The 7,655-nt window shown below is 46.9% G+C and overlaps 1 protein-coding gene across 4 annotated transcripts in view; it reads right to left on the reverse strand.

The window, feature by feature from the left end:
• The window catches only part of LOC127073052 (nuclear pore complex protein DDB_G0274915-like), a 37,402-nt gene extending 31,943 nt beyond the window's left edge, over positions 1–5,459 (reverse strand). For 2 of the 4 annotated variants that reach the window (XM_051014061.1, XM_051014056.1), the window contains exon 1: positions 576–1,816. The gene's annotated coding sequence lies outside the window, so the exon portion shown is untranslated. Of the gene's footprint in view, positions 1–229; positions 480–575; positions 1,817–5,315 lie in introns of those variants that run through there. The other 2 variants (XM_051014059.1, XM_051014060.1) reach the window with 2 other exon arrangements.
• Positions 5,460–7,655: the final 2,196 nt, after the last annotated feature.

Consider the following 7,655-nt stretch of genomic DNA (forward strand, 5'->3'; position numbering starts at 1 on the left):
CGACCGGCCCGCAGCGGGTACCGGAACGGATGCCGCTATCTTCACCGTCGGCTACCACGTATCCTTTGCTCCATTTCAACCGCAACTTTGCGCCACGTGAGAGAATTACCTATTGCGTCTTTTCCTTCATTCACGCGAAACTTTATCTCAAAAATTATTCCGCGTGACTTATCGAAAATCCTTTTCTTTTCTCGTTTTCTTACAAGGAATAAAAAAGATTTCTACGTACGTAAGGAAGTTAAGAAAATGAAGTTGATCGAAATTGTTCTTCCTTTCTTCGTCGAAGTTATAGAGGATCAATGAAAATCAATCAGGTGATTCCACAAATATATCGCCGATCTCCGATAACACGAGAGATACTTATCACCAAAGAACGAATTCCCATTGACGAGTGACTCGCTAAACTTTCTATCAATGCATCACAAACTCGAACGATCGTCGATCGATAACATTGAAATACACGAAGAACTCGGCGAACTCGATGGAAGGCCAACAAAAAAAAAAAAAGAAAAAAAAAGAAGAAAAGAAACTGTGACACGAAAGAAACACGGAAAACACACGGACGTGACACAGACCTGATTGCCTCTCCTTGCCGATTTCTTCTTCTCTTCCGTAAATCCGTCGTGGCGCGTGTTCACGCTCAGAATGTGTCACTCTTTCCTCCTCTGGCTTTTCGACTTTCGAACGCACCCCTCCGGATCCGTGAAAGGAGGAAGAGAGAGGATGGTAAGTGGAGTGAGATCGAGATAGAGAAAGAGAGAGAGAAAGAGAGAGAGAGAGAGAGAGAGAGAGAGAACGAGCGAGGGACAACCACTCTTGTGCGTCGGCCGACGTCGGTCGAGACCTCTTTCTCTTCTCCTCCTTTATTCCTTTTTTCTTCTTCCTTTCTGTCGGAAGCTACCACCACAAGCTCTGCTTCAGGCGCACGCGGCAAAGTCGACTCTTGTGCACGGTAAGATCGCACGAGGAGGAAGTAAGAGGCGAAGGAGCGTGGAAGAGGCGCAAGAGCCAAAGAAGGAGGTGGGGGAGGAGAAGGAGGGAGGTTGTCGAAGAAGAAGAAGAAGAAGAAGAAGAAGAATAAGAGGAAGAAGTAGAAGAAGAAGATGAAGAGGGAGAGACAGAGGTAGAAGGAAGAACGAACAGCGATAGACTCGGTGACTCGGTGGCCGAGCGGTATCTCACCCGCGAAAAGTGTCCCGCGATCAGGTGACAGCGGGAGTATACACCGGCGGTGTTCGAGTGTGATAGAAAGAGAGAAAAAGAGAGAGAGAGAGAGAGAGAGAAAGAGAGAGAGAAAGAGTGGCCGCAAGTGGGAGGGAAATGGGTCTCCCTCTCTCCGTCTAGTAGGAAGGACGGTGGAGGACGCTTGCTCAGCGTGCGCGCGCGCGAGAGAGAGAGGGAGATCGAGACGTCTGGCAGCGTGAGGAAAGAGGGGAGGAGGTGAGGAGGTGGAACGTACGGGAGGTTAAATGCGCCCGCGAGCGAGCGAGCGAGCGAGGAAGAGGAAGAATCGAGGAAGAAGGAGAAGACGAAGAAAGAGCGTGGATAAAGGGAGGTGGAAGCGAGAGAGCGATAACCAGCACTCTCATAAGTTCCGAGTATGTGACTGACGGCGAGGAAGAGATGCTATTGAGAAAGAGAGAGTGGGCGATAAGGATGGCCAGAGTTACTACTGGGCTCACAAAGTGGAGTATACATTGGAAAGGGAAAAACGAGGAAGACGCGCGGTATGGTGTGAACAGTAAGGGAGGAGGTAAAGGTGGTGGAATTGGAGGTGGAGATGAAAGCAGAGGTAGAGGGAGAAGTGGGAGATCGGCAGTTAGGTAGGTAGGTAGGTAGGTAGGTAGGTAGGTAGGTAGGTAGGTAGGTAGGTAGGTAGGCAAGCAGGCAGGCAGGCAGACAGGCAGGCAAGAAGGCCGGCAGGAGGGACGGAAGGGCTCCCTGATCGCTTCTGAGTGCAAACGGTTCGACGTGCGGTGGGACACTGGCAAGCAGTCGGGCGGGCGGGCTGGCTGAAACTGCTGTGGATAGCGGGTGGCGAACGGCGCGGTGCGATACTACTCTACGGAACGGAACGGAACGGGATGGGACGGGACGGGACGGGACGAGACGAGACGGGACGACGGGCCGAGAGAGCCGGGCCGGGACCCCTATCCACCACGAATACTACACAGGCTCGCACGTGGATGCGCGCGCGCACACACGTTCAAGGGGACCGCCACCGTGTGCGCGCGAGCGTAGAAGCAAGCGAGAGAGTGAGAAGTAGAGAAAACGAAAGAGAGAGAGAGAGAGAGAGATCCGATCCCAATGTAGGGGGGATCCAACGGCGCGCACCGGAGAACGCAGCGGCGCACAGGCGCGTGCTCACACAGATATCGTCTACTCTCGTCGTCGTTGTCGTCGTCGTCGCCGTCGCCGTCGCCGTCGTCGTCGCCGTCGCCGTCGCCGTCGCCGTCGCCGTCGTTTGGTGGTGTCGGCCTGATGGCGGCAACGGCGACGGCGGCGGTGGTGGTGGCGGCCGAACGAGAGGCGGAAAAGGCGAGCGTAGCAGCCAGGCTCAGCATACGAGCATCGCTCTGCTACGTTACTACGCCAACGGCTCTGCTGCCTGTCCTCGGCTCGACTCGGTCTCGCTCGGGCGAGAGCACTCCCGTCGCCTCCTCTTTCACCTCCTTCTCCTCCTTCTTTTCCTCCTCCTCCTCCTCCTCCTCCTCCTCCTCCTCCTCCTTCTCCTCATTCTCTGCCTTCACCGCCGCCGCCTCCTAGTCTCTCTGTCGCTCGAGCCGATGCTCTCTTCCGCAAACGCGTGTGGACCGTCTCTCTTTTTCCATTCCCTTCCGTCTTCCTTCTTTCCTTCTTCCTTCGCTTCCTAGCTTTACTTCCCCCTTCTTTGACTTTTCTCTTCTCGTTCTTACTCACGCGTTAACGCTTACTCGATGCGTTCTCCCTTCTCTTTTTCTCTCCTTCTCTTTCTTTCTTTCTTTCTTCCTTCTCTTTCTCATCCTTCCTCGTGTTCTTCTAAAACTCGCACCCTCTCTTCCTTGCAAAGCCATCAGTGTGGGCTTGCCTTCGTCTCTCTCTCTCTCTCTCTCTCTCTCTCTCTCTCTCTCTCTCTCTCCTTCCTCCCTCTTTTCCCTTTTCCCTTTTTTGCACATGTGCGCGCTTACATCGAAGAGCGGTAGCATATCGTGGCTCTCGCCTGCTTGTGCCTGTTTTCCTGCCTGCCAGAGCTTTTCAGTACTCGACTGAGAACGACGGATCGGAAAGGAGGGAAAGAGAAGAGAAGGATGAAGGAGAGGTGCTGAAAAAGGCCAGATAAGAAACTAGACAACTAGGATATAACGAATGTCTAATACCGAAAGTCGACGCGTTTAACGCGATAAGAACGTCGTTCAAGAATTTTTCTCACTCGATATTTCTTTCTCTCGACAGATCTCTCAACAAATCGTAGACCGTAACGATCGGAAAAGATCGGTTTTCCCTCTGATCGAATAATTTACGTGATCTTTCGATCAACGAGTCGATATGTCAATTACCGATAGTTTGCTCTATCAAGGACACGACAGCAAAAAAAATTGAAAACCGGCTTCCAAACTGCTTCTCGTTATCTTTCTTCGAATAGCGCCATATCGTCGTGCCTTAAACCCAACAAATATGACGTCCATACATTCGCAATACCTTCGTACACGATCGACTCTCCTCGTACTTTTGGGAATTCGTCGTGAAACGGCTCCGAGCAGAGATGCTTAGCTATTCCGACCAAGTATGCGCCCACACGACGAAGTCGACGAGTAGTCGGTGAGTCCTCCAAGTTCCCTTAATCTCAGCCACCACCACGCCCGAAGCCAACAGAGACGGAGACGACCGACTTCGTGGAAGTGACTTCCCCGTTTTAGAAAGGCCTTTCGCATCGAAAGAGAACGCTCCGCTATCGAGCTTTGCTAGATAGACCGTAGCAAACGTAGATTTGCTTTTTTCCTCTTTAAATATTCTTTTTTATAAATCGTCGCAATAACAACAATCAACCTGGAGATTTTCTTCCCGAAATGCATACCTTCCGATTGCGATAGAAAATATTTTAAAGTGACTTTGGATCCCGGCAAACTCGGTTACGTGAGACAAACGGCACTCGCAGGATATTAAAGAAGGGTGGTGAAAAAAAGAGAAAGGGAAAGGGAAAGGGAAAGAGAGAAAGAGATACAAATGTACGCTGTGGGAGAGCGGCGCCCCTCTTTATACCAAGCATGAGGCGAAAAGGGGGGGTCCAGCTGTGGTCTATCCTTGTTCGGGCTGCTCTAAAGGGGGTCGAGAATTATTAAAACGGATAAGAGGTGGGAGACTTCAACTGCCACGGGCCTCTACTACGGAACGCAGCCTTTGCTAGGAGACCGAAGCTCAACTCTTCCCCGCTCGATCCTCTCCCCTCTCCAGCGCTTTCTCTTTCTCTTTCTCACTCCTCCTTTATCGTCCTGATTCGGTATTCAAGCTCGAGCTGCGGTGCATGCTCGGTGCATAAAATACCCCCTACAATGATCCCAATCAACCATGGCAGTCATGCGAGGATCTCACCAATCAGGACTGCTTTGATGCCAAGCGACAAAAACTCCGCGCTAATCCGATATGGATTTCTGTTTCTATCGATTCGCTCGATAGACCCTGTCGATTCGTATTTACCGAAAGATTCAGACTTTTTTACGAGCGATATCTCGCGCAGACGATTAACGTTTGAACTGACCGATACGCTTGGGAATATCGAATTTGTTAACCAAGTTCGTATCACGGAGAATTTCAACTCGGAATTATTCCGATGCCACTCACTGCGAACTCGAGTCTCTGGCTACGTTTTAATCAAATCTACAGAACGTAAGAAATTCCCGTCGAGTAACTAACGCGAAACCATTAAACTCGTAAACTTTCTGACGTTTCCAAAGAAAAAAGAGAAGAGAAGGGTCTTTGAAGTTTCGACACCTTGCGACTTCTTCGACACCTTGCATATCGTCCACACAAAAAGATACAATAAATCAGGTAGCACGTGTCTCGGGAACGGACTACCTGCTAAGAGTTTAAGTCTCTTTCTAGTACTTTGTTTAGGGCCCGACCATTGTGGGCCAGCAAACTCTTAGTAAAGCTATTGGAGCAACCCGTTTCTGACCCGGTCTACATCTTTATTTTCGATTATTTTTTCAATCATGACGTATCAAAATTATACCGTATAATTATTACACGGAAACACATCTGCCGTCCCGATCCAAATTCATTCGACTAAATTTTCTTTCGCTCGTTCGCATTGAAGAAATAACTTACGAAGCAGTTACCTGTTTTTTGGAAATTGCTGCTCCTTCTTGTCGTATCGGTAAACACAATCAAGCGAGAAACTCCACAATTACCCTTATCTTCCACTATAGCCTTGCATGCTGGAAACTTTCGCGATACTTTCTTTCCTGGATTATCGTGCCGTCGCGTATACCGATGCAGCATTCCCAACCGTCCTGCAAAACCTCTGCTTTAGACTTTGTAGGAGCTTAAAAAATTCCCTAGGTAGGTCTAAAAGTCTACCGCATGAATATACAAGTTTAATCACGGATATTGCTTCTCGGAATTACAAACCTGCAAAAATGAATGTAACTGATCGTTTCGAATTGATCCGTTTACGTCGATTCCATGGATCGAAAAAGATCCTCCGACCGATTTTCGCTTATATGCCTAGAGAAATCTAAAACCTGGAAGACTGAAACACTTGGCAAGATTTTGTTATCAATATCTCTTAAATTCGAAAATTCTTAGTGAATATTTTCCTAAATATACAATTAAAATTTGTTATTTTATCCGTAAACTGTTTTCGATGCTCGTGGAATGAAACCACGAACAGAGGAAGTATATAATTCTCTGAAAAGGATAAAAGATCGACTTATAACGTTAAAATCCCTATGCTCTTTTATAGAACTAAGTATTAACACAGTTAAATGGCAAACAAATATAAAGGAGTCATGAGAAGTCGTGAAGCAAAGCAAAGATTTATTCCCCTAGCTTTGTCGGTGTCGTTAACCGCTTTTTATGCTAACGGTATTAAAACGGATTACTCCATTGTTACGAATTAACTTAAAGTAATGTAGTTGTATTAAGCAATGTTTAAAGGTGATGTACGGCGTTGGCCCATAGCTGCGTCGTTGAATCAATATGATACCCTTGCTATGAAAAGTTAAATTTTTACATCAATAAGAACAAGTAAAAATATGAGAAAAAGAGGACAATCAATTTGATAAAAAGGATACGATGTAAAATTATGAATTGTCTCAAATTTTCTCCGAAGAGAATATTTGAGCCAATGAAATCTGACGCGATCCACTGTTTCAGTTAATTAAACGATCAGTGTCCGTGCACAAAACGTTTAAAATCACGACGATAAGAAACGTATAATTTCCACAATTGTACTGCTATTTTAAAAAAGAGTACAGGAAGTTTGTATTTTAATCGCAAATGTCACTGAACGCAGCACCAGAACGACACAAAACTTAATTACGAACGTTCTCACTTATATGCAAAGTTTCTGTATTCGTCGAATCGAGATTTTTCTAATCGAATATCTTCGAAGTGTTCATTGACGTCGCGTCTTTCGAACTGATCGCAAAGATGTCTATTCCTCCTTCCTCCTTGGCCTGATCCAAACTAACCTATGAGCACTTCGATTTGCACTCTCTGGACCAGTTTTTTTTCTTATCCCGTTTTATTCTCACGAGACGGAAGAGAGAAGGAACGGATGCTGAGAACTGGACAACGGTCAAGCCTTGTCCCGTTCATCGTATCGCGGATACATGGAGTGGACACAGTCAGAGGTCGGCCAGTATGGAGCAAAGGGGGATGATGAGAGCAAGGGAGAGGGTAAGATATAAACTGGAGAGAGAAGCGAGGATGAAAGAATTTCTCGAGATCGAAAAGGGGTAAGGAGCGTGATTCTGGTTTGATTTCTACTCCTGCCGGTGATGCTGGTTCCTCGCGTGAGAAAAGATCACTCGATTCGACCTTTCTATCTCTTTGAACCCTTCCGCGATTTTCTAATGCTTTTCTACGATGAGAACTTCCTATGATTCTACTTATTCGTTTTCGAACGCGTCTCAGTGAATTTTTCATTGGCTCGTCTTTCGTACTCTGGCGATGCTCGTGTTAAAAAAATCAACGATTTCTGTCGAATAAACTGTTGATGAAAAACGAATGCAAAATTATTTACAACATGTTTAAGAAATTTATCATACGAGTGAAGTAATAACATCGATGCGAATTTCATTTTTAATTCCGCGCTAATAACTAAAAAATTTCATTAGAGGTTAATATACCGAACAAAACTATCCTAACAGTACAATACGCAACACGCGCAAGTAATGCAAACGATATTTACCTTTGACGCAACGCATGACCACCTGAAATCTCTTGGGTGAGGCTAATACGATTGGACACGCTATATGCACATGCCTGGACAATGCCATTCGGGATAGCCCGCGAAATTCCCATTTTCGACCGGACTAGTTGATCGAATCGACTCCGTCCCACGATCGTTCGATGCTCGAGATTTGTTTCTCGCGTTTGACGGGTTCTCGAATCGAGGGAGATGGGAGTAGCTTTAGCACGAGGAGCAACAGATTGCTACGCGTCTGTATCCT

This window comes from Vespula vulgaris, chromosome 2 (assembly GCF_905475345.1).
Source record: "Vespula vulgaris chromosome 2, iyVesVulg1.1, whole genome shotgun sequence".
Lineage (NCBI taxonomy): Eukaryota > Metazoa > Arthropoda > Insecta > Hymenoptera > Vespidae > Vespula > Vespula vulgaris.